This window comes from Cervus elaphus, chromosome 9, assembly GCF_910594005.1.
Source record: "Cervus elaphus chromosome 9, mCerEla1.1, whole genome shotgun sequence".
In the NCBI taxonomy this organism is placed as follows: domain Eukaryota; kingdom Metazoa; phylum Chordata; class Mammalia; order Artiodactyla; family Cervidae; genus Cervus; species Cervus elaphus.
Window position 1 is genome coordinate 88,463,673 of NC_057823.1, and position 25,191 is coordinate 88,488,863.

At 40.3% G+C, this 25,191-nt stretch overlaps 1 long non-coding RNA gene and 1 pseudogene across 4 annotated transcripts in view; both read left to right on the forward strand.

The window, feature by feature from the left end:
* LOC122700593 overlaps positions 1 to 25,191 on the forward strand; it is a 173,237-nt gene that overhangs the window by 124,369 nt on the left and 23,677 nt on the right. The gene's annotated exons all lie outside the window — the stretch shown is intronic.
* LOC122700592 lies at positions 5,809 to 7,303 on the forward strand (annotated as a pseudogene). The gene has a single exon (XR_006342814.1). The product of XR_006342814.1 is annotated as a transmembrane protein 147-like (transcript).

Sequence of the window (25,191 nt, forward strand, 5' to 3'; positions counted from 1 at the left end):
ACAGTATATCTACAGTTACCCAGTTCTGCCCACCCAATGTGCTGTATTTTGTTATAACTTTAAAACAAAAATAGCAGTAAGATACCAAGTGGGAAGAGACAATATGATTTTCTGGGTCTCAACTACTTTAAATTTTGTCCTTTAAAAAATTACGTTTGGATATTAGCTATTTTACCTTATATAATTTTGAAAAGTATCTTTCAAAATTCATTACAAGAGCTGCATTGTTCTTTTAGGCATAAATCAGTTTCTTTTCAACAAATACTTAGAATGGTTAATAAACAGTTTGCTATTTTTTTAATTCTAATTTGTGCTAGTATGAAGAATCCTTGGGAGATCTTTGAAAAAATTATTTTTATCTGGAGATAACAATGTAGAAGAGTAAATTGTTTGGCAAAGAATTTGAAGCATATGGGCAGAGATACAAGAATTTACTGCATTTATAAGTTTCATTATAACTCTATAAAATGCAGCATCATTTGTCAGGAAATCAAAGCTTATAAAAGTGGCAATTGTGAATGCAGTTGGTTGCAGTTTCAAGAGAATGAGGATTAGGAGTGTAACTGAGATTCCTTTTATGATAAATTATCTAGCTCCTGGCTACCGTGTATGAGCTCTATTAACTGCCTATAAATTGTTCATCATAAAATCTAGTTCATTCTTGTTAATTAGGCCAAGTCTTTTATGAAGATTTTTTCTCCTCTCTCTGAAAGCCTAGGCTGACAGGAGAGTAGCTACGCCAGAATATTGAGGAAGAAAGGGACCCTCTGCTAACCATGATGCTGTGTTCCTTAAAAACTAATAATTAAAAGAGAAATCCCTGAATTAAAATTACTTTGGCTTCTTCCTAATGAAAATGGAATCATTCTATTGTAGTCACAGAAGGAAGTTAAATACAGCCAAAATAATTGCATCTTCCAACTTTAAATCCTCATGTCAATAACATGCAAGAAAGGAAGGGTGTGTGTATACAGAAGACTTGGATATATCCATTAGAAATGATTAATACCAAGCAAGGTCCAGAAAGACAAATAGACATATTATATTTTTCTGGCATATCATTCCACGACATTTTATTATGCACTTTTTCCCCATGAAATTGAACTTCTGTGTAAAATTATCTTGGAGGAAATCTTGTATTTGTTGCTCATCTCCAATTTTTTTCCGTTGTATTTTGCTTTTTGTGGTGCTCACATAAGTGATCAACTGGCAGTGAATGTTATGTTTATATTATCTCATATTTTGCATTGCTAACTGGCTCCCTTGATACCATTTAAGGTGCATCCCTAATCAGCTCTCACGTTTCACACTTCCCTTGCAATCTCTGGATTTTGTGAAGAGTAGACACGCCGTGCCCCAGTTCTGGATGCCAAAGTGGTTGTGACTTCAGGAAGTCCCAATAGTCAGAGCCACAGGCTGAGTCAAGCTGTGTGATTGCTCCCCTGAGATGCAGTTAGCAAGCCTCTCTGACAGAGGCCAGAGGCAAGGAACAGTCAAAGACTAGAAAAGTCGAGTCTGTTTGCACACACTCCTGTGCTTAACACCCATCAGGGTGCAATTAAGAATGGTCAGTAGTGTTATTATATTTGGAAACCCCAAATAACATTAGGTGGGGGGAAAATGGGAAAATTAGTTCAAACCAAGGAGGACTAGTTCTTAAAAATGTAAAAAAAAAAATGAGATGTTTGCTTAAGCTACTTTTCATGTAACTTTCTAAATGCTAATTAGTTATCAGTGAAAGAAATGGTAGGATGATTAGGTAAAGTATGCTTTATTTCTAAGGTCTTATGGACTTTTAGGGTTTGTCTCATGCCTTTGCATGTCACGGGACGAGACTTTCTATTTTTTCTGGTCCAGCTTCTCGGTAATGTTGCTGGCTCCACAAGACTGCAGTGCAGATAAGGAATCATCTAGGTACATTCTAAATTAGATGGTTAGGAAGACAAGGTAGTTCTTTGCACTGAGTAAGGGCTCTGCAGGGGGCTAACTTCGATGGACTGTTGTGTGAATCAGTTAACTTTAACACTAGGCTATAGCAATGCCCCAGGGGCCTTACCAGTGTATATCTTGGGGGGAATAAATTGCAACAGGCTTAAACATAATTATAGAGGAATTTCTTAAGCTCCGGCTAGTTCAGTTTTAAATGAAAGAAATTGTTTTTCCTTTTGAAAGACCTTAGCCTTTAGAACATGATATTTATTTTAACAAATTACTGTAAAGAATCCCTTTTTTAAAAAACAAAAAAACTGTTCATTTTATATTATCATCACCACCATCATTATTTTTATTACAAACTAATACTGTACAAAAAAGATCTTCACGACCCAGATAATCATGATGGTGTGATCACTCACTTAGAGCCAGACATCCTGGAATGTGAAGTCAAGTGGGCCTTAGAAAGCATCACTACGAACAAAGCTAGTGGATGTGATGGAATTCCTGTTGAGCTATTTCAAATCCTGAAAGATGATGCTGTGAAAGTGCTGCACTCAATATGCCAGCAAATTTGGAAAACTCAGCAGTGGCCACAGGACTGGAAAAGGTCAGTTTTCGTTCCAATCCCTAAGAAAGGCAATCCCAAAGAGTGCTCAAACTACTGCACAATTGCACTCATCTCACACACCAGTAAAGTAATGCTCAAAATTCTCCAAGCCAGGCTTCAGCAATATGTGAACTGTGAACTTCCAGATGTTCAAGCTGGTTTTAGAAAAGGCAGAGGAACCAGAGATCTAGTTGCCGACATGTGCTGGATCATCAAAAAAGCAAGAGAGTTCCAGAAAAACATCTATTTCTGCTTTATTGACTATGCCAAAGCCTTCGACTGGGTGGATCACAATAAACTGTGGAAAATTCTGAAAGAGATGGGAATACCAGACCACCTGACCTGCCTCTTGAGAAACCTGTGTGCAGACCAGGAAGAAACAGTTAGAATTGGACATGGACCAACAGACTGGTTCCCAATAGGAAAAGGAGTACGTCAAGGCTGTATATTGTCACCCTGCTTATTTAACTTATATGCAGAGTACATCATGAGAAACGCTGGGCTGGAAGAAGAACCAGCTGGAATCAAGATTGTCGGGAGAAATATCAATAACCTCAGATATGCAGATGACACCACCCTTATGGCAGAAAGTGAAGAGGAACTAAAAAGCCTCTTGATGAAAGTGAAAGAGGAGAGTGAAAAAGTTGGCTTAAAGCTTAACATTCAGAAAACTAAGATCATGGCATCTGGTCCCATCACTTCATGGGAAATAGATGGGGAGACAGTGGAAACAGTGTCAGACTTTAATTTTTGGGGCTCCAAAATCACTGCAGATGGTGATTGCAGCCATAAAATTAAAAGACGCTTACTCCTTGGAAGGAAAGTTATGACCAACCTAGACAGCATATTAAAAAAGCAGAGACATTACTTTGCCAACAAAGGTCCATCTGGTCAAGGCTATGGTTTTTCCATGTCATGTGTGGATGTGACAGTTGGACTGTGAAGAAAGCTGAGTGCCAAACAATTGATGCTTTTGAACTGTGGTGTTAGAGAAGACTCCTGAGAGTCCCTTGGACTGCAAGGAGATCCAACCAGTCCATCCTAAAGATGATTAGTCCTGGGTGTTCATTGGAAGGACTGATGCTGAAGCTGAAACTCCAATACTTTGGCCACCTCATGTGAAGAGTTGACTCATTTGAAAAGACCCTGATGCTGGGATGGATTGGGGGTAGGAGGAGAAGGGGATGACAGAGGATGAGATGGTTAGATGGCATCACTGACTCAATGGACATGGGTTTGGGTGGACTCTGGGAGTTGGTGATGGACAGGGAGGCCTGGTGTGCTGCAATTCATTGGGTCACAAAGAGTCAGACATGACTGAGCAACTGAACTGAACTGAATATTGAATTATATTGCACGGACAGTGATCCTAGTTTTCCTCAAATAATCGGGCTCTTTTCTAAGCCTCTGTTCAAGCTTTGAATAGGTAAATACAAATGAATAAATATCATATTTAGCTATAGAAATCTTCTCTTATGGACTGAATATTTGTGCTCCCTCCCCCCAAATACATATGTTGAAGTCCTAACCTGCAACACGATGGTAGTTGGAGGTATTGTTAGAGGTTTTGGGAGGTGATTTGGTTGAGATTTGGTCAAGAGGGTGGAGCCCCTGTGATAGGATTAGTGCCCTTGAAAAGTTAAAGTGTTAGTCAATCGGTCATGTCTCATGCTTTGCGTCCCCATGGACTATAGCCTCCCAGGCTCCTCTGTCCATGGAATTCTCCAGGAAAGAATACTGGAATGGGTTGCCATTTCCTTCTCCAGAGGATCTTCCCAAACCAGGAATGGAACCTGGGTCTCCTGCATTGCAGGCAGATTCTTTACCGTCTGAGCTACCAGAGAAGCCCTTATAGCAGAAGGAAGACGCATTAGAGTTTCCTTTCTCCACCATATGGGGAAACTGCAAGATCCAGGATTTAGCTCTTTACCAAGAGCTAAATCTGTGAGCGCCTTGATCCTGGACTTCCTGACCTCCAGAACTGTGATAAAAAATGTCTGTTTTTTCCAGCAGTCCCCAACCTTTTTGGTACCAGGGACCAGTTTCATGGAAGACAATTTTTCCATGGACCAGGGGTCAGGGGGTTGGTTTCAGCATGATTCAAGTGCATTACATATATTGTGCACGCTTTGTTTCTAATCTAAAACTGCCACTGATCTGACAGGAGGTACTGGTCTACCACCTGGAATTTGGGAACCCCTGGTTTAACCCTCCCAATATATGGCAATTTTTTGTTGTAGAGGCTGGGCAGAAGCCCCACTAATACTCTTAGCTTATGGAAAAATTTCTTCCAAACAAAAGGACCAAAATTTAGCAATGGTGAAAGCAGGCATAGAAGAGTCTGGGCAGAAAGAGGGAGGGAAGAGGATCATGGTGAAGGCACAAATGGGTTTGAGGAAATCATCCCCCAGTGACCAGTACCACTTAGGCTGGTGGTTTTTTGTTTTTGTTTTTGTTTTTTTTAAAGTGAGAACTAATCAGATGGCCTCACCTAAATGCAAGGGGGCTGGGAAATGGAATTTCTGGCATACAGTCACTTTCCAGTAACATCTCTGCACTATGAAGAGGAGCATGTCTCTGGTGGACAGCTGATGGTTCATGGCACCACATTTTGTATGTTACTTTCAGCTTAGAAAACGCTTTTTACAGCTGTATACTATTTGAATTCTTAAGGTCACTTTAGTTAAGGAGCAATGTTTTTTAATGCCTGCACATTCAGTCAGTTCAGTTGACTGGCCAATTAACTGAGTGAAGTCAGTCCATTTCATTGTTTGAATTTCCAATTGTTTGGCTGAATGGAATGGTTACTTTGGCATAAAGTCTGTGCAGTAGTCCTATATAGATACAATCCCACTGAAGCTGGTGTAAAATTTGTCTTTGTCACTACATTTGTTTTTCTAGACACTGTTACCTTTCCTAATTTCATTTCCCAAATTCTTTTTAGAATGCTCCATTGTCCTAGCTTATTCAGAAGAGAGCTGCTTTCAGAGCTTAACTGAGAGTGTACAAGACTAGGTTTGTTTCAGTATTTTTAACACAGTCAAGTTTGTATGTTTTCTTTTTGCTGTTAATACCTGTTGGGATCAATTCTACAGAGCTCTGTTTTTTTTTTTTTTTTTTTTAAAGATCTCTTGTAGTACTGTGTTGATGGTCAGACTATTAGTTATATTGAAACGATATCTTAAAAACCAGAGCACATTACTGCAGATGTTTAAAGGAAATTTAAAATTTTATCTCTACATTATTTCTTTGGTTTTTAATCTGCATTTTTTTTTTCTATCTTTGATGTTAGGGTGTTATCTCAGGCTTACATTAATGCCTAGCAATATGCTTTTGTAAATCCAGTCTCAACTTGGCAAAAGTCTCCAGAATTGGAGAAATTTGGAGTCAAACACTTAACATTGATTATACTCTCATATTTAAAATGCAGAACTTCAATCAGATAATCCATTGACAAATATCATGAGTGTCTTTTTAAAGCTCTATGAAGGCTGCACATAGAAATGAGTGATCGCCTACAAGGAACTTACACTCTGGGACTTGTTCACAGCACCCCAGCCTAGCAGAATTTGGTGGAGAGAATGGGACCTATGACAAAATGTTAAGTAGCAAGCAAAGATAGCCTAATGAGACGTGTGGGAGATCAGTTCTCTGACTGATCAGAAGAGAGAAGGGATCATCACGGTCCAGAACAAATGGGAAGAGAACCCAGCGTGAGCCTTTAGGAGGGATATAAAGGGAAGACATGGTTCAGATAAAATGAGAAATAAAGAGGTGGTGGTCTCAAAAAGGGATACATGTAAACAGAATTGTAGCCCCTGGAGGCCATATAATGTTTTGAAGTAACAGTAAATAGATTTTTCTATAGGAAACTGAATGAAAACAACAGTCTAAAATGTTGGAAGGGGACCCAGGCTCCCAGAAGAGGTCCCGGGCCGTGGCGGAAGCAGGCGGGCGCCAGGCCTGGGCTCAGGCGCCAGGCTGCAGAGGCGGGCCGGGTGGCCGGCATCATGGCGCTCTTCCACTTCCGGAACTGCTTCGCTCTGGCCTACTTCCGCTGCTTCACCACCTACAAGTGCAGCGGGCTGTCTGAGTCCAGTGCTTTCTGGAAGTGCGTCCAGGCCGGGGTCGCCTACCTGTTCGTGCAGCTGTGCAAGATGCTGTTCTTGGTCACTTTCTTTCCCACCTGGGAAGGCGGCGTCTGTGACTTCACTGGGGAGTTCATGAAGGCCAGCATGGACGTGGCAGACCCGATAGGCCTAAACCTTGTCATGTCCCGGAATGCCGGCAAGGGGGAATACAAGATCATGGTTGCTGCCCTGGGCTGGGCCACACCGAACTCATTATGTCCCGTGGCATCCCCTCTGGGTTGGAGCTTGGGGGCATTGATTTGACTGGAAATACATCCAGATGACCATTGACTCCAACATCAGTCTGGTCCATCACATTGTCGCCTCTGCCCAGGTGTGGATGATAACACGCTATGACCTGCACCACACTTACCGACCAGCAGTCCTCCTCCTGATGTTCCTTAGCGTCTACAAGGCCTTTGTCATGGAGACCTTCGTCCACCTCTGTTCCCTGGGCAGCTGGACGGCACTGCTGGCTCGAGTGCTGGTGACGGGGCTTCTGGCCCTCAGCAGCTCGGCCCTGTATGTCAGCGTGCACGCCTAGGCTTGGCGTCCCAGACTTTCATATACCTTCTGCCCGTCCCCAGGTTCAGTGAAGTAAACAGTATTTGGAAAGTTAAAAAAAAAAAAATTCTTTTTTGAAGCAATAGGTTGCTATCAGATTGAGGAGAGCTCTAAATGTCAATTTGATAAGTGTGGTCTTTATTTTATATTCACTTTTGAACCATTAATTCCCTGGTGTCTCAGATGGTAAAAAGCGTCTGCCTACAATGCAGGAGACCCGGGTTTGACCCCTGGGTCAGGAAGATCCCCTGGAGAAGGAAATGGCAACCCACTCCAGTACTCTTGCCTGGAAAATCCCATGGATGGAGGAGCCTGGTAGGCTACCGTCCATGGGGTCGACTGAGCGACTTCACTTCACTTCACTTTGAACCATTGGAGATTTGGGGATGATCTCCTTATTGACAGCAACTTGGAACCTGAATTTGTCCACACTTTCAGATTTCTGTCCCAAGCCTGGATTTCAAAAGTTATTGCAATTTAAAGCACAGTGATGCTGATCGCTGCCCGGACTCCACCTTCTGTTTCACCTACCACACACAGAGTGGACAAGGAATGGACTGCCACAGGGACCTTGCTTTTACCTAATTATCAAGACACAGTGGTAATCCACTAAGTTTTTCTTTGGGGGGGGGGTGGTATCTGCCTAAGAAAAACCTTCGTCCTATTACAAAACTGAATCTGAGGGGTGTGAGGAGTATATAGATATGTCTCCTTTGAACTTTGAAGGAGACTGTTTACAGTTAACACAAAAATAAGACTCCTCACAAATCATTAGCTTTTAAGAAGAATGACCTACACATTGTGAGGTACTCTGCCTCTTGGACAAATATAGAAAGAATTGATTGTGGCATCGCTCTTGATCTCAGAGCATCAGTGAATAACCACCTACAAAACTTGCTATACTTCTGAGTTTTGTACGTAAGGAGTTTGCAGTTGCAACCATGTGGCACATGTAACAAGCTGACCGTATTAGTACCGAGTTTGTCTACGCCATCTGCTGTCGTATTGACATCTGCGTCCTTCAATGTAGCACCTTCTTTCTCTTAGACATATTCTGCTATTTCTTCTTTTCCTTCTTTGTTTCAAGTCATATCCACTGATATCTGCACCATTTCATGATATCAATAAAGGAGGCTTTCAGTGGGGCGGTAGGGGTGGAAGGCAGGGCCAAGTGATCAAAGGACTCAGTAGAAAAAATACCTTAATTCATGGGCCTGAACACTGTGTAAAAAGGTGAGCCTTGAGGTAAGAAAGTATCCAGAGGAAGCATGAGACAGAAGTGAGGGTTTAATTTGGGATTAACAAAAGCATCAGAAATAGCTAAGAGGAGACAGGGGAATGAGGACCATGTGTGTACAGGGTGATAGCAGAGCAGCTCACGGAGATTAAGATGGAATTAATCTGTTCATTGGAAAGATGCTTCGGATTTTTGGCAACACATACCAAGAGCAGTAACTCCAAGTAGCCTTCTGAAATCAGGGATCAACAGGTGAAGGCTTCCTTTAACTTCATTCTTAAATTACAGTCAAAACTAACTTGTATAAACCACACCTTTTTAAAAGGTGTTTTGGTTTGTTTTCAACACACTGTTCCACTTCATTTTTTCACTTATCCTCACAAGGTAGCTGTGAGTTAGTTTAGCATCATCAGGCAAATCTCCTGGCTCCCAGTGCTTAGCTAATTCTGTTAGAAACTACTGACTTTAATTGTGTATGGATGGAACATTTTTTCTATTAAACAGCCACCAGATTTTTAGAACATAAGCTAAATTTCAGGAAGTGCTTGGAATTCCAAAGAATAGAAAGCTATGGCCAAGAGCAAGTATGTATTCAGTCTGAGTCAACAGGATTCACCTGGGCATTGTTTGAGCGCTTGGTCCCTGAAGCCATGGGTCAATGATACAGAAATAGACACTCATCTCTGACGACGAAAAAGCATGGATGCTGGCATGGGAGGACAAAGCTCCTTTTCTTTCAAAACCAGATCAAATTTAAACCTGTGATTTTGGAGCTTACTCATCAGAGGAGAAATATCATGAGCTATTTGCTCTCTCTGCTGTAACATAGCTCTGGCAAGCCCGGAAGTTATGTTGAGATCGTCAAATCTATAGTCAAGGACCATCTTTGTGAATCGTGAAACCATATGCCACTGGTTATCTGAATCGAAAAAAAAAAAACAAACCAACAACAATAACAACAACAAAAAACTCCACACCAAGGAAAGCAGTGATGTGATCACACAGTGCCAGGGCCCTTTGATCATCTTATACCTTCTCAATCTTTATATAAAAAAAAAATCTTTGCTACTACATGAACCATGTAAAATACCAGAACTCCTGTAGTGTTAACAAGGAATAAAGATCTTGCACCAGATGGTGCCTCTTGTCTCCATCTATCTCTAGCCCAAACAATCTGCCAGAGTTTTGAAGAAAAATGCGATGTGATCGCGTTGCAAAGTATATGAAGTAACAGTATGAAAAGTAATCTGGCTCAAGCAATGGAACCCAGAAGGAAGGGGATTATTATGACTCTTTGAGCCCAGGAGTGAGGGTACCGCTAGCTCTGAATTTTAGTCCATAAAACAAATGGTGTACCCAGGCACAGCTGGAGGGTGAGCATCGCACTGAGATGTCTCTTTGTATCTCTGCAATGTGATGATATCAGTCAATACGGTTGAAATTTCAAGGATTCATCTGGATATTTTGTTTATATAAAACCGAGTAAACAGTTTGATGACTTTTAAAAAGCTTACTGGCTATAAAGGGAGAGTTCACAGGAGAACTTAACTATTTAATATTTATTACTATATTGCCTGCGATTATGGATTTGGCCATCTTGGTGATGAGATCTTGGGTACAGTTTGTGTGTCCCCTTTGCAGAACATTCTTATAAATGTTTAAAAGAAGCTTGGATGGGTTTTTTGTTTGTTTGTTATTTCTCTGCTTTTCCATGTGACTTTGTGGCCACAATATTTTCAGGTATTCTCCTGCCCTCTAATACTTTGATCGTGGTACTGTTACCTCTTTGCCAAAAGATCTTTGAATATTTTATTTTTGGTCTTTTAGTATCTTTGTTGTTGTTCAGTCGCTAAGTCATGTCCAACTCTTCATGACCCCATGGACTGCAGCATGCCAGGCTTCCCTGTCCTTCACTGTCTCCCTGAGTTTGTGTGAACTCATGTCCATTGAGTTAGTGATGTCATCCAACAATCTCATCCTTGGTCGCCCCCTTCTCCTAACACCTGTATAATTATAAAGGATTTTGTGATCAGAAATTATTTAATGGGAAAGAAAATAGCTTTTCAAGTCTTTCCTAGATACAGCTCATTTGAACAATTAATTTAGGTTTGTATTTACTTTTGGTGCTTGGACTAGAAATATATAAATGGCAAGCCTAGAAAATCATGGTGATTTAATAGAAGGTAGCTCATTGGTGCTGCTCAGAGTGTGGTCAGAAGACTGAATCAGATGAGCAAACTGGTAAAAGGCTGTGATAGACACAGAAATTGAGAGTCATTGTTTAGAAATTTCCATAGTAATTTGACTTAACTGTGACATCCAAGCAGGTGATCACTTTCTCAGAAACTCGTTTTGTCTCAGTTTACCAAAGTTTCAGTCCCTTGTAGGTTGGAGGAAATAAAAACTGTGTTCACTACCACAGATAGTTTAAGAAGCACCACTCTATTTTTATTTATTTTTTGATTGAAGTGTAGCTGTTCCAACATTGTGTTAGTGTCTGGTAAAGTGATTTAGTATTTATCTGTATATATGTAATTTTTTTCATCTTGTTTTCCATTATGGTTTATTACAGGATATTGAATATAGTTACCTGTGCTCTATAGTAGGTCCTAGTTTATTTTATACATAGTAGTTGGTATCTGCTAATCCCCAAACCCTAATTTATCCCTCTGCCGTCCCTTTTCCCCTTTGGTAACCACAATTTGTGTTCTGTGTCTGTGAGAAGCACCATGGTAGAGTTCCTAATTTCATTTTATGTAAGATGGGTCAAAATAGAGACAATGAATCCATCCACAGCAAGGAGGTTAGAGCTTACTAACCTGAGTAAGTGTTAACCCTTACTCAGGCGCTTCAACCATAGTTGTGAGAGGAAAGGGATCTTGGAAATACTTGGAAATACATCTTGGAAATACTTTACAGGAGAAGGAACAGGATGAGGTCCTGAATTGAACAGTCTGTGTGACATGGAACCACGTACTTCCCCCATATCAGCCTGGCTGGTCTTGCTCCCAATAGATATGGAAAAGCTTCATTGGAAATAGAACCTTGGCAACACCAGGAATTCTGGTTTTTTAGCTTTAGGTTAGTGATGACAAAACATCTATTTAGAAATTGCAAGTAAACCATGAAAGACTGTGGACCTCAACTGAAGAGTTCAATACTAGAAACTTAGAACAAATGGGAAATTCTTCCTGGTAGTTTTATTGAGAAAGAGAGTTTCCCTTCTTCACATTTTCTGATGTTTGAAATGACATTATTGGCAGCATTCCTCCTTTTTCCTTATAAGGTAGACATAATACGTGGAAGTGGATAAAGGACACATGTTCGGGTCACTCTTACCTTTGCAGGAGGTGTTGGCATGTTCCAGACACTGAAAAAATGCCATTGCTGGTAGCACATAATAAAAGTGGCAAAGCCTGCTTAGTGATGATGTATCTCAAAATGTTCTAAGTGAAATATTTTTTGGTATCTTAGATTTGAATTTTGTCAAAGAAATAATAACAAATTATCTCCAGGTTATTTCTATAAAAACTGTCCATTTTTCTTCTTGAACCTTTGAATAGAGTTGAAATAATGTTATTTGTGGTAACAATAGTATTACTGTAATTTCTGACTTCTATTATCTATTATCATTTCTATTAATGATATTGTTAATTTATTTAAAACCCTCTGTAAGTTTTTAGGGTTCTTATAGACTCTAATAATAATCCATGTGGAAAAACCACTTATATTGTTTCTTCTATGGAAAATCTATTTCAGGATTGTGACCAGAGGAATCAGTGGCACTTCATATAATTCACAGTATGCGCGTATACACACACACATGTGCACACACACACACACACACACAAACGCATCAACTACCATATGGTCTCTTTTGACTTCTTGGTGTAGGTAGTAAAAAATTGTTGGGACTCAGGTAAGCATTCATCCCTCTAGGTCTTGGAGATATAGGAGTTCACCCCAAAATGTAATGTGGATTGTTTGTTTTAAAGGTATATATTATAGCTCCATTGACATCTTGTTTGGAAAGGAGTTCATGTCATCTTATTACTAATATTATTATTTTTTGGTCAAATACCTAACCCATTCCCATTTTAGCTGGGCTGCCCAAGGAAGAGGCACAACTCCGCTTGCTGCTGGGCTCCAAGGGGAATGAGGATTGCAATGATCTCTCTCCCTGAGCTTTGGGAGAGTGTGAACCTGACAATGAACAAATGGCAGAGGACAAGACAATGTCAGCTAAAAAATCTCCCTTTCGACTTATAAGGGCTTCCTTGGTGGCGCAAATGGTGAAGAATCTGCCTGTAATGCAGAAGACCCAGCTTTGACCCCTGCATTGGGAAGATCCCCTGGAGAAGGGCCTGGCAACCCACTCTGGTATTCTTGCCTGGAGAATCCCATGGACAGAGGAGCCTGGTGGGCTACAGTCTATGGGGTCGCAAAGAGTCGGACACGACTGGGCGACTGACACTTTGACTTTCAGCTTAACACATAGAAAATGCATAGACAAAGTTGTAATTTCCATTTTTTTTCCCCTCTGTTTCTTCTTGACCATCCTTCTCAAACTTGCCATTGGCTCTCCTTTTCACGTGATAGTGTTCTTCCCTCTCTGTGGGCATCTTTGAGGAGCAAGGAGGGCCTGCTCCCGCACTGCACATCACTCGGGCTGTCGTTTCCCGGGCTGGGTATTTCAGCGATTGCATCTCTATTCATCTACTGACAGAGTGGCAGTGGTGCAGACACGGGTATTTGTTATTGAAACAAACAAAGCGTGGGGCGATAGAGATTTGTATGCAAAACCTTCACAACAAAACTAAGTAGCTATTTACTTTAAATATGCCAATTAACTGTTACTAATGTACAGTGCACTTCTAGGTTAAGGATGATTGATAGTAACATGCAGTGAAATGTTCTTAAACTGCAGTCAGGAAATGTAAATGTACAAAATGGAAAGAACCAGCGGCTGACAGCACTCGTTACATGTTTCAAAACAACACTTTCAAATTGTTCCTTTATTGTTCTTTCATCATGTCTTGGTTCTGCACTTCCACAGCCTGGTAGCCAACAATGTACTAAAGAAGTTTCAGAAAAGAAAATGTTTTCTTATGAAGTAAACATCATGGGCCTAATCTCATTTGTTTCACTCAGGCAGAACTCTTAGGAACCACAGTGGGAGTTTTGCTTGACTGAAGAGAATAGCCTTGTCTCTTTTAAATGTCTGACATGGAATCTGTTGCTGTTACAAAACTAATTAAAAGGAGAAATGACTTCTCCTTTGGTTGCTATGTCCTGTCTCAGCAGACAGTCACTTCTTCATTGACTCTAAACCAGCACCACCCAAAAGTAATACAACCAAAGCCACAAATGCTAGCCACATATATATTTTTAAATTTCCTAGGAGCCAGGTTTTAAAAAGTAAAAAGAAACAGGTGATGTTAATTTTAATAACATTTTACTGAATGCAGTCTATCTAGACTCTTTATCATTTTACCATGGGATCAATATAAAATAAGGTATTTTGCATTTTTTTCCTTCATACTAAGTCTTTGAAATTTGGTGTATTTTATGCTTAGTCAGAAGAATGGGCTTATGCCAATTCAGAAGAACCACATCTCAAGTTTCTGCTAGTTTTCCATGGCCAGTGTCTACTATAAGAAACAGCACAGCTCTGTGTCATCATCTGAAGATCGGTGTAGTGTCCTTGATTAAAATGTTCCCTTTGGATAAGCAGGAAAAGCTGGATATGCATCCTGAGACAACACCATGATGCAACTGCTGTTCAATTCCACCAATTACTATTAAAGCCGGACGTTTTGTTGTGGAAAGATTAAATTCATAAACTCAGTCAGCTGACTTACGATTTTATAAAGCTCCCTGGCTGTTAAAATACTAAAATGTTTGTGCCAGGGATACTATATAAATATTCTAAAAATCTCAAAGGAATACAGGGAATTACTTTAAAAATATAATATCAAAGGCCTTTTGATGTACACCATTGAAATGTCAGTTGAATGTTTTTATGATACATTTTATATTCCTCACAACAATGAAAGTTGGGTGTGTATTGTTAGAAAAGCAATTAAGTACAGATATTGTCAAGTAAACCCTATAAGAAGGGAAAAACTAGATCTGATAATTACAGTTAATTATTTATTCACACCAACTATAAATTAAAAACCACAATGCAAACATGATTAAGCAGAAATTGAACATCCAACAAGGGAGGAGGTCTTCCCAGGTGGTGCTAGTGGTAAAGAGCCTGCCTGCCAGTGCAGGAGACATAAGAGTTGCTGGTTCAAACCCTGGGTTGCGAAGATCCCCTGGTGAAGGGCTCGGCCACCCACTCCAGTATTCTTGCCTGGAGAATCCCACGGACAGAGGAGCCTGGCGGGCTATACTCCACAGGGTCACAAAGAGTCTGACATGACTGAAGTGACTTAGCACGCACACTTGCAATTGACTTTTCTAAAATCAGACAATTTGTCTTAACTTTATGTCTCCCATGTGCTCAGTTCAGTTCAGTCGCTCAGTCGTGTCCAACTGTTTGCGACCCCATGGACTGCAGCATGCCAGGCCTCCCTGTCCATCACCAACTCCCGGAGTTCACCCAAACTCATGTCCATTGGTCGGTGATGACATCCAACCATCTCATCCTCTGTCATCCCCTTCTCCTCCCACCTTCAATCTTTCCCAGCATCAGGGTCTTTTCAAATGAGTCAGCTCTCCACATCAGGTGGCCAAAGTATTGGAGCTTCAGCTTCAGCATCAGTCCTTCCAATGAACACCCAGGACTGATCTCCTTTCGGATGGACTGGTTGGATCTCCTTGCAGTCCAAGGGACTCTCAAGAGTCTTCTCCAACACCACAGTTCAAAAGCATCAGTTCTTCAGTGCTCAGCTTTCTTTATAGTCCAACTCTCACATCCATCCATGACCACTGGAAAAACCATAGCCTTGACTTTGTTGGCACAGTAAATACCAGTGTGGAGGTCAACGACAACAACGTAACAACAATAGCAACACAGGTAATGCCATATTTGTTCAGATTTGGGCAAGACATTTGTGTGAGGAGCAGCCTCCAAGACAAACCACAGTAAGGCGGTCATCAGAAGTACTGAAATATTCTCCGTGTGTAATTTTTGAAGACTCCTGGAGAATGTGGAAAGCCCTCTCCCCTGCTTCTGCTCTGGCTCCCGTGTTGGCTGTATTTCCCAGACTTCCATGTCAGCTGACTTCCCAGTGGATTCAGCCAGTGGGAAAGCCAGTTGGAGAGTTAGTGCTGGAGGAAGGGGGAAGCCAGGTGATTTTTCATGTTTCTCTGTGCTTTGGGTGGTATCTCTGGAAATGTCTCACGTCGTGTCTTCTCTGTATGTGCAGCTCCCATTCTACGTTCCTGTCCCAGTTCCGTCTTCCACTGGGTGATCCTAAGACTTGAGCCTGGTCTCACAGGCTTTTCCCTTTTCCCTTCTAACCTAGAAGTCCCAGTAATTTCCTGCTATTTCTAATCTCTGGGTTACCTCACCAATCCCCAGTTGAGTGAACCTTTCTGCTTTTATGTAGCTAATTCCTTCTATTAAATCTATCCCCTTCCTCCATTGTAAATACTTAGACCCCACTCTAGGCCCACCAGTTGAATTGTGACAAAATAGAGATTCTGGAAACCATAATGAGCCCATTTCCAAATAAATTACCAAGCAGATTGCTTACGTGCGCCCCAAAGGAAGCAGTGATCATTAAGAGCCAACATGAGTTTCTTAAGCACAATCGTGACTGGTTTACTTTGCTTATTTAATTGGTGGTGGAAGAAACCCTGGCATTAGTACATGGGCAAGGACTTTGAAATGATCTTTCATGATGTCCTTGTGGTTAATAGACACATGTGTGCTAGATGATACAGATTTAACCAGGTTTATAGGCTGTACTGGAAAATACCTAGAGGGAAGCATGGCTGCCTTTCAATATTTGAAGAGGGATTAGATTAGATTTTTTAAATACTAGAGGCTAGAGCCAGGATCAATGTTTGAAGTTCAAGGAATCTGATTTTGGCTCAGTAAAGGGGAATGCATTCTAAGAATCAGAGTTCTTCAGAAATGGAATAGGCTGCCTGTTAGGAAGACAATTTTGCCCCTAGGTGTAGCCATAGATTTTAGCTGTGAAGAATGGAGTGAGAGGGATTCTTGTATTGAACTTGAAATAGATCATTCCTTATGTTTCTTCCAACTGTGAAAGCTTAAGAAGCTATGCGTTTGGTCATCCATGCTTGGTACTAACGTGGCACGAAATGTAATTCTGGCATTTGATAAGACTGCAGAAGGAGCCCTCAAATTTGATCATTGTTAATATACCTGGTCACTATCTTAGTAAAGAACCAACTAATCAATCCCAGTTTGTTGTTCTTGTTTGTTGTTCAGTCACCCAGTCGTGTCCGACTCCTTGTGACCCCATGTACTGCAGCACGCAAGGCCTCTCTGTCCATCACTATCTCCCGAAGTTTGCCCAAGTTCATGTCCTTTGCATCAGTGATGCCATCCAGCCATCTCATCCTCTGATGCCCTTTCCTCCTTCTGCCCTCAGTCTTTCCTAGCATCAGGGAATTTTCCAGTGAGTCAGCTGTTCACATCAGATGACCAAAATACTGGAGTTTCAACTTCAGCATCAATCCCTCCAACGAGTATTCAGGGTTGATTTCACTTAAGACTGACTGGTTTGAACTCCTTGCTGTTCAAGGGACTCTCAGGAGTCTTCTCCAGCACCATAGTTTGAAGGCATGAATTCTTCAGCACTCTGCCTTCTTTATGATCCAGCTCTTGGATTTTTTAAATCCCAGTTTATAAAAGCATAAAAATATTAGTTTTCAGTTCAAAGAGAAGATGTTTTCCTTTAATTATGAGAAAGTCAGCATTTAAAATTATTTAAAAATATTTATTGTCTTTTTTATTGATGTATAGTTACTTACAATATGATACTAGTTTCTGGTAAACAGCATACTGATTCGTTTTTCTTTTTTTAATTAATTTATTTTTTATTGAAGTATAATTGCTTTACAAAATTTTGCTGTTTTCTGTCAACCCTCAACATGAATCAGCCATAGGTATACATATATCCCCTCCCTGAAAATCAGGGTGTAAGGGCATCCCTGCTGGTCCAGTGGTTAAGAATCCAGCTTTTGGTGCAGGAGACACCAGTTTGATCCCTGGTCTGGGAAGATTCCACGTGCTATAGAGCAGTTAAGCCTATGCACCACAACTCCTGAGCCCGTGAGCTGCAACTACTGAAGCCCGCCTCCCTGGAGCCCATGCTCTGCGATAAGAGAAGCCACTACAATGAGCAGCCCACGCACTACAATGAAGAGTAGCCGCTGAGCACCACAACTAGAGAAAGCCCGAGAGCATCAATGAAGACCCGCCACAGCCAAAAAATAAAAGAAAGAAAGAAACCTTCAAAAAAGAGGGAGAGCAAAAGTATCAGCAAATACTGTGTAAATATAATCAGGTTATATATTTAGAGTATGAAGATATGTATACAAGAAAATTTAAAGTGAGGAATGGCTTCAGTCTTGTGTAGGTTAGCTGCTAAGACAAAACCTAAAAAAGTTTTTGTAGATGAAATTTTTAGCAGAAATTATTATCCCTTGCTTGTACAGAAAACAGTTGAACTTCAGTTGTAGTCAATGAATCAATCATTCAAAAAGCCTTCATCAACACATGCTATATGTTTAGTATCAGAGATAGTCATAAACAAAAATTGTAATCAGGAGAAGTTGTATTCTTTTTTTTAAAAATATATTTATTTATTTACTTGACTGTGTCACGTCTTCATTGCAGCATTCAAACTCTTAGTTGTGACATGTGGGATCTAGTTCCCTGACTAGGGGTTGAACCCAGGCCCCCAGCATTGGGAGCATGGAGTCTTAGCCACTGGACCACCAGGGAAGTCCCAGGAGTTGTATTCTTATCTCTTTTTCTCTGCACTTGACAATTCAGTGGTCCCCAACCTTTTTGGCATCAAGGACCAGTTCCGTGGAAGACAGATTTTCCATGGACTGGGGCTGGAGGGATAGTTTCTGAATGATGCAAGCACATTACATTTATTGCATACTTTATTTCTCTTTTTATTACATCCACTCCACCTCAGATCATCAGGCATTAGATCCTAGATATTGGGGATCACTGCACGACATGATGTCGTGTGTTTGAAAAATTTCCAGTGGCCTCCAGGCCTCTACCCTTTACTTCTCAGGAATGGATCTGAGAAAATATTTTACAGTGAGACACAAAATATATCCTAAGTAACACTACTTGTTGAATAGAGGCATGAATGAGTGAAAGCATGAGTAAACTTTTATCAAGAGGATTTCATTCACTTGTTCTGATGAACATCTTTTGGGTTCTTATTATACACAAGGGCTTCCCAGGTGCTTCAGCAGTGATGAATCCACTTGCCAGTTCAGTAGACGTGGGTTCAATCCCTGGGTTGGGAAGATCCCCTGGAGTAGGAAATGGCAACCCACTCCAGTATTCTTGCCTGGAAAATCCCATGGACTGGTGGGCTACAGTCCATGGGGTCGCAAAAGATTCGGGCACATTATAAAGAACATGTTGAATGAATAACCCATTGTCTCCACTTTCAAAAATCTCCAGGATCGTGATGTTAGTTCCACACACACAGAGCTAATTTTAACACAACATGGTAAGTGCTGTGCTACAGGTATTAACACAATGGTACGGTAACACAGAGGAGCACGGGGTTGATTTGTTAATTCAGCTGCAGTGGGGATTGGGTGCAAGGAAGGAGCTGACAGGGGAAAAGCTTCAGATAAGGAATGTTGTTGAAACTGAGGCTAAAGGAAAAAAACATTTCTTCCCAGATAAAGTAGTAAGCAGCAGAGAGTTTGCATGGAGCCTTAAAAGGGTTTCCTTTTCAACAGCTACAGGTTTCTGCTGGCATTAACCAGGGGTTAAAGCACCACTGTGGGAGTTTAAGGAGACTGTCTCTAATAGACTCTTCACAGGAAGCTGCTTGTTCTCCCATGTAGGGTCAGTCTGGTCCATTACTCTGCTATGTACTTGTATATTAACAGTGGCTTAATGATTACTCTGAATGGTCTGATAAATTTGATAAGTAATGCACATTGAGTTTTTAGGTTTCAAACAGAAATATTCAGTTGAAGCCTTCTGCATTAATTCTTTCTTTCAAAGTTAACCTCTACAGACTCATTTTTCAGCAAGGTGTTCACTTTGTAGATGTAAACTCACATGCAGCACGACATACAAGAATATGAATGTACTACTCACAAGATTTTTTTTTTTTCTTAAACATGTATTTATAGCTTCAGTGGTTTCCTAGCACTCCAGTCTTTTAACACATGCCTACTTTTATGGCAGCTCACAAAGCAATGGTACCTCCCAGTTCTGCTTTTATTCTCCAGGGCAGAAGTATTGAAAGGAAAACTTTTAGGCCAAAAGAAATAAGGTCAAGAGACTGGATAGTCAGGCTCATGTGGAGTTGCTACCCAAAATCTACTTGAAGGATCAAACTTCAGATTTCAATAGCTAAAGCCTGAAGGATTTCTCTAATGAACTAGAAACAATTGGTAAAAGCAAACACTTAGGAAAAGATTAGTTTCAGCTAGGAAGATGTTATAGTCAGAGCCTCCCAAGGATTATTAATTTGTAAATAATGTACATGAACTTTTAATTTAGCCTTCAATTTTACTGGTGTTGAAATCTTGTTCTACTTTGGATCTACTGGTTTTTCCATTCCAGAGTCAGTGCCACTTTTAAAGGGTGGTTTAAAAACCAATAATTTAATCCACATTCTGCTAAAACTTTTAGTAGAAGTTTCTTACTCAGATGTATTTTTTTTTTTTTTGCTTAAAAGAATCTGATTTTAATTTCCAAACTCATTTAAAAAAATCAATTCAATGAAAAAATGCTATGATTTTCCACTATTTTTTTTTCTTTCTTAAACTCAAGGGAAAACATGGATGAACAACAAAAAAAAGTACCCTGTATAGAGTATTCTTTAATGTCTCACTTTGGTGATGTATGAAATCAAAACCAAATTGTTCAAGCCAGCTAAAAGGCTCCTTTTGAATTATCCAGAGTGCTTGTGTTTTGCAGCCATTTCTTGTGATGATTTTATTTTGTTCCTCTGGTATGCACCATCATATTAACACATGCTAAGTAAGGGACAGTTTTTTTAAAATACATGCTTTGGTTGCTAAATGTGGCTCTACTTTTGTCTGGGCCAAAAATTATTCTGGAGTTTCCATTAAGAATGGTTAAGCCAGGATGAGTAGAGGAGCACCTAAATGAGATGAATAGGTGTTTGTTTGATAAATAATGCCATTATTTTTGTGATTCTGCTCTTTAGAGGAGAATGTGATATTTTCTCATTTGAATATCTTTATGATGCAAAAATATTTAGACAATTTAATGAAACCCATCAGAGAACTTGAGTCATTTGACTGCTTCTTGAGTTACATTGCAATTTAGTTAAATGGCCTGGCTTCTAGAACTAACTGAAATCATCTCTAATATGGTCACCATCAGTAAATGATTAGAAAGAAACGAACAGTACACAATCATTCAAAGGAGAGTCTTTAAGGAGAAATTTCCTTCCAATATTGCAAGTGTATTACTTAATACCTTTTTGGTTATAATAACAGAGTTCCATGTCAGATTGGCTTCATTAAAACATAAGAATTTATTGTAAGGATACTTCACAGAGCACAAGAGCAGGAGGGCTCATGAGGGACTCACACTCCTTGAAATATTTTTCTTCATGCAAAATTTTCTGGCTAGAGGCCAAGTGTTAAATTTCCTGTTGTAGAACATAGCCTCTTTCTCTTTCTCTCTCATCTCAAGGTCTTATTCTTGAGTTCTAGGTACTCAGGCTTCCCTCTCTGCGTCTCTGCACACTCTACTATCCACAATTCCTCAATTTACATGTTCTCTGTTTAGCAAAGTAGTCCTCAGTCCTGATTTGCAGGAAATAAAAATCAATCAGAGCCCTGGTGGCTCAGATGGTGCAGAATCTGCCTGCAATGCAGGAGACCCGGGTTCAATCGCTGGGTCAGGAAGATCCCCTGGAGAAGGGTACGGCAACCCACTCCAGTATTCTTCCCTGGAGAATTACGTGGACAGAGGACCCTGGTGGGTAACAGTCCATGGGATTGCAGAGTCAGACATGACTGAGCAACTGACACTGTTTAGCAAAGTAGTCTTCAGTCCAGATTTACAGGAAAGAAAATCAATCAGAGCTACTTTGACTTAGGAAAGGTGTTGACTCCTAGCTGGCCAGGACCAGGTAGGGTCTCCTGTGCAAATATGGTTGCCAGGTTTTGATCTCCATGGGAAAGAATGGGAGTGTTGGCTTCATCAAAAAGGAGATAAAATGAGTTGGCAGACCCTTTGAAAGTAACCCCTTTACAAATAGAATCAATTCAGTTCACTTAAGGACACATACAGATATAGCCTATAGTTTTTCTAAAACTTCAGTACCCTTGCTGAAACTTTTCTTTGTAAGACATTTAAAAATACTGGGCCATACCGTTTAGGAAATTTAGTACAGAGAGGCAATGTGTATCCGGGAAAGAACAAAGACTTAATGGAATGACAGATTTGAGTTCCATTTTTGGTTCCTATGTTTAGCATGTTAGGGGAGGGATAATGATACCTACCCCACAGGTGTTCTGATAGTTAATAACACTATATGTATAATGACTAGCCTAGTATATAGTTCATGTTAATAATCAATACATGGAGCTATTATTACTCTCTTTGTATTTAGTGTGCTTTGGAATCACATAATCAACAGTATGATTTCAAATGAAGTACAGATAGGTTGCTGGCTCAAGAAGGGCTCCTTTGTGACAGCCATCATAGAATGTGAAAATAGAGAAATGAATATTTTTTCTTCAAGTTAAATTGCAAAAGCAGCTCAAAATGAAACAGAGAGGTATACAGAGTCAGTTTAAAGCAGTCTTCCCCAGATCGTTCTTCCACAAGTTGGTGATAATCTGCACAATACCTAAAATATTATTATTTTCAGTTAAATTAGCCTTATATCAATTCACCATTTAAAAGTATTTTACTTCATCTTTGGTGAACTCTTAGGGCTCAGATGGCAAAGAATCTGCCTGTACTGCTGGAGGCCCAGGTTCAATCCCTGGCCTGGGAAGATCCCCCGGAGAGGGAAATGGCTACCCACTCTAGTATTCTTGCCAGGAGAATTCCATGGACAGAGAAGCCTGGCAGGTCACAGTCCATGGGTCACAAAGAGTTGGACACAACTGAGCAACTATCACTACTACTACTAACCTCATCTTTGTAATACTATTTTTGAAATTAAGATTGGTACATTGGTTATTCATTTTTTCCAATAACCATATCATAAATACATAACTATTCATGTAAAAAAGTCCTTTTCTTTCTACCCCATAACATGAACTTGTGGAAACACTGACTTTACAAAATGAAAATGACTCCAAGGCTATAAAACTGACCTATACCTGAATGAAGACTTTACTGTATTTGTTGTTGCTGTTCAGTCACTAGGTCATGTCCTACTCATGGCCTCCTTTGCGACCCCATGACCTGCAGTACACAGGCTTCACTGTCCTTCACTGTCTCCTGAAGTTTGCTCAAACTCATGTCCATTGAGTCAGTGATAGCATCCAAACATCTCATCCTCTGTTGTCCTCTTCTCTTCCTTACCTCAGTCTTTCTAGAATCAAAGTCTTTTCCAATGAGTCAGTTCTTTGCATCAGGTGGCCAGAGTACTGGATCTTCATCTTCAGCATCAGTCCTTCCAATGAATATTCAGGGTTGATTTCCTTTAGGATTTACTGGTTTGATTTCCTTGTTGTCCAAGGGACTCTTAAGAATCTTCTCCAGCACCACAGTTCGAAAGCATCAATTCTTTGTCACTCAGTGTTCTTTATGGTCCAGCTCTCACATCAAAACATGACTACTGGAAAAACCATAGTTTTTACTATATAGACCTTTTCCATCAAAGTGATATCTCTGCTTTTTAAATACGCTGTTTAGGTTTGTCATAGCTTTCCTTGCAAGGAGCAAGTGTCTTTTAACTTCATGCCTGCAGTCACTGTCCCCAGTGATTTTGGAGTCCAGGAAAATAAAAAATGTCACTGTTTCCACTTTTTCCCCATCTATTTGCCATAAAGTGATGCCATGATCTTAGTGTTTTGAATGTTGAGTTTTATGCCAGCTTTTTCATACTCCTCTTTCACCTTCATCAAGAGGCTCTTGAGTTCCTCTTTGCGTTCTGCCATTAGAGCAGTATCATCTGCATATCTGAGGTCGTTGTTATTTCTTCCAGCAGTTTTGATTCCAGTTTGGGATTCATTCAGCCTGGCATTTCACATAAGTACTCTGCATATAAGTTAAATAAGCAGGGTGACAATATACGGCCTTGATGTACTCCTTTCCCAATTTTGAACCAGTCCGTCCACTATCATATTTAAAGAAATACATTTTTCAATGAAAATAAAAAGAAGTTGGTCAACCATAGAACAGAGCAAAAGTGAGTCAGTCTCTCAGTGACTGTCAGCAGCAGACTCATAGGTCTCTGGGTGCAGGATACCCTGCCAGACCCACGTGCTCAGCCTAGCCCTTTGATGGGTTCTTTTCCTCTTGTGGAGACAGACAAATCAGCCCATTGGAGAAAGCCACTTAACTTCCCTGTGATTTAGGTTTATTCATTTTTATTTATTTATTCATTTATTTTTATTAGTTGGAGGCTAATTACTTTACAATATTGTAGTGGCTTTTGCCATACATTGACATGAATCAACCATGGATTTACATGTGTTCCCCATCCCGATCCCCCCTCCTGCCTCCCTCCCCATCCGATCCCTCTGGGTCTTCCCAGTGGACCAGCCCTGAGCACTTGTCTCATGCATCCAACCTGGGCTGGTGGTCTGTTTCACCCTTGATAGTATACTTGTTTCAATGCTGTTCTCTCAGAACATCCCACCCTTGCCTTCTCCTACAGAGTCCCAAAGTCTGTTCTGTACATATGTGTCTCTTTTTCTGTTTTGCTTATAGGGTTATCGTTACCATCTTTTTAAATTCCACATATATGCGTTAGTATACAGTATTGGTCTTTATCTTTCTGGCTTACTTCACTCTATATAATGGGCTCCAGTTTCATCCATCTCATTAGAACTGATTCAAATGAATTCTTTTTAATGGCTGAGTAATATTCCATGGTATATATGTACCATAGCTTCCTTATCCATTCATCTGCTGATGGGCATCTAGGTTGCTTCCATGTCCTGGCTATTATAAACAGTGCTGCGATGAACATTGGGGTGCACATGTCTCTTTCAGATCTAGTTTCCTCGGTGTGTATGCCCAGAAGTGGGATTGCTGGGTCATATGGCAGTTCTATTTCCAGTTTTTTAAGGAATCTCCACACTATTCTCCATAGTGGCTGTACTAGTTTGCATTCCCACCAACAGTGTAAAAGGGGTCCCTGTTCTCCACACCCTCTCCAGCATTCATTGTTTGTAGACTTTTGGATAGCAGCCATTCTGACAGGCGTGAGATGGTACCTCATTGTGGTTTTGATTTGCATTTCTCTGATAATGAGTGATGTGGAGCATCTTTTCATGTGTTTGTTAGCCATCTGTATGTCTTCTTTGGAGAAATGTCTGTTTAGTTCTTTGGCCCATTTTTTGATTGGGTC